The sequence below is a fragment of the Schistocerca piceifrons genome, unplaced genomic scaffold (genome assembly GCF_021461385.2).
Source record: "Schistocerca piceifrons isolate TAMUIC-IGC-003096 unplaced genomic scaffold, iqSchPice1.1 HiC_scaffold_177, whole genome shotgun sequence".
NCBI lineage: Eukaryota > Metazoa > Arthropoda > Insecta > Orthoptera > Acrididae > Schistocerca > Schistocerca piceifrons.
Window position 1 is genome coordinate 10,001 of NW_025727645.1, and position 2,500 is coordinate 12,500.

Here is a 2,500-nt window from a genome sequence, read left to right on the forward strand (position 1 = left end):
TTGACGCAATGTGATTTCTGCCCAGTGCTCTGAATGTCAACGTGAAGAAATTCAAGCAAGCGCGGGTAAACGGCGGGAGTAACTATGACTCTCTTAAGGTGGCCAAGTGGCGGCGGTGTGGCTGCATCCGGACTTGGCTTCTCGAAGTGCGGTCTTGATGTAGTCGTGCTGCTGCTGCGAGGTGCCTTCCTTGGGTTATAGTTACAGGGAGAGTGATGCGCAATACATGGGCCTAGCCCTCTTAGCCTCTCCTCTCCTGCGGTCTTCTCCCCTTCTCGTGGGCCCGCTGATTTCGCAGAGTGGAAGACCGCACCAGGGGCTTGGGGGGGTTACCAGCCCCCCCTCGCACTATCCCTTTGTTAGTTGGGGGCAGTAAGCAGAGAATAAGTGGTGGCCCTTCCGCTGAAGGCGCCACCCCAACTCCCCCAGCACCTAGCCGGCCAACCGGCCGTGCCGAAAATCTTGTAACTTTTGCAGCTATGTATACCTGTAGTGAGTGCCACCGCAGCTTTACAACCAAGAACGGTCTCGGGGTCCATCGCCGCCGCCAACATCTTGCGGCCGCCAACGCGGAGATCGTCACGGAGAGGCATCGCGCGAGGTGGACGGAGGAAGAAGTCCTGTCGCTCGCCAAGGCGGAGGCCGAACTGTTCCTTGAGAGGGACGCCCGGTTCTTCTTCGTCAATCAAGAACTCATCAGGATGTTCCCCGACCGAACGCTCGAGGCAATCAAGTGCCGACGGCGGCAAGCTGCCCACAAACAGCTTGTCCGCCAATTCATGGAGGCGCTTGAGGTCGGTCGGGGGGAAGAGCCGGCGTCCCGCCGGGGAGCAGCGAGCCCGCTGCCTGACGCGGGCGAGGCCGCTGCGCCGCCCGTCGACGCAGCCGAGGACTTCGCGGCCGACACCACCGGGCCGCCGCCGGAGGGGCCGACTGACGCCGCCATCTGGGAGCATCTGGCGGGGCTACCCGCTTCCGCCCAGCGTTTCTCTGCCCTGGATCGTGTCATAGGTCTGGGGCGGGGCACGCCGCCCGATGTCATCCTGGGCATGCTCCCGGATGCCCTTGCGTCGGTCGGGTCCAGAGGGGAGAGATCGATCACCAGGACACAGCGGCCGCGCCAACCATCGAAGCGGCCGCCTGCCGCGCCGCCGACGCAGAAGCGCAAGCGGCGCCGCTGGGAGTACGCGAGAACGCAGGATGCCTTCCGACGGTCGCGTGCACGTTGCGTGCGCGGCCTCTTGGATGGCACCCTGCTCCAGCCGCCACCTGCCATCCCTGGTCTGCTGGACTTCTGGGCGGACCTCTTCACTAAGAAGCCCATCTCCACCGCGGGCTTCATTCGTGACCGCCTCCTCCCGCACTCAGAGCCTGTCGCTCTCGAGTGCATATGGGGGCCGGTCACACATGAGGAGGTCGCCGCCGCGTTGCCGCCCAGGGGATCAGCAGCCGGGCCGGACGGCCTTACCCCAGCGGAGTTGCGGCGCCTGCCGCACGAAGTCCTGGTGAAAGTGATGAATCTCTTCCTTCTGGCCCGCGCCCTTCCGGAACGCCTGCTTCGCGCGCGGACGTCCCTTCTCCCGAAAACGGCTGCACCAACATCCCCCGCTGACTTTCGCCCCATTACGGTCTGCTCGGTGTTGGCGCGGACCTTTCACAAGGTTCTCGCGTCACGCCTGATGCGCGCATGTGCTGTGGACGAACGTCAGCGGGCATTCATCCCTCGGGATGGGATGTTGGAAAATACCTTCATCTTGGACACTGCTCTCACCGACGCAGTTCGCTCCTGCCGCTCTGTCTTTGTGGCATCGATCGACGTATCTAAGGCATTCGATTCGGTAGATCATGCTGCCCTTCGCCCCGTGCTGAAGGCGCATGGCCTGCCGGATTGCTTTGTCGAGTATGTCGAGCGGTGCTACGAGGGCAGCACGACAGTGATAGCGGACGGCGCCGGCGTGGGCGTGTCTGTGCAGCCAGCACGGGGCGTTCGCCAGGGCGATCCCCTCTCCCCCCTCCTGTTCAACTTTGCGGTGGACTACGTTTTAGGCCAACTGCCCTCCCACATCGGAGCTCGGATCCTCGGTCGCAGAGTCAACGCTGCGGCCTTTGCAGATGACGTCTTGCTGTTTGCAGCGACCCCGAGGGGCTTGCAGTCCCTCATCGACGCAGCTACCGCAGCCCTCGCCCACCTGGGGCTGCAGATCAACGCCCGGAAGTGTTTCACCCTCGCCTTAGTCGCGTCAGGGCGCGAGAAGAAGGTGAAGGTGGACAGCAATGTCACCTTCACAGCAGGCAATACCACCATGCCTGCCCTGCGTGTGGGTGAAACCTTCCGGTACCTGGGGCTGCAATTTTCCACGGCGGGTCGCTGTGTCTTCAATCCACGTAGCCACCTGGTGGAGCAGCTTGACGTCATCTCCCGAGCTCCGCTGAAGCCGCAACAGCGCCTCCACGCTCTCACCAATGTACTTCTCCCTGGCCTGTACCACGGGCTGGCCCT

At 63.2% G+C, this 2,500-nt stretch overlaps 1 pseudogene; it reads left to right on the plus strand.

Annotated features, from left to right (window-relative positions):
• The window catches only part of LOC124738489, a 7,959-nt pseudogene that overhangs the window by 2,786 nt on the left and 2,673 nt on the right, over positions 1–2,500 (plus strand).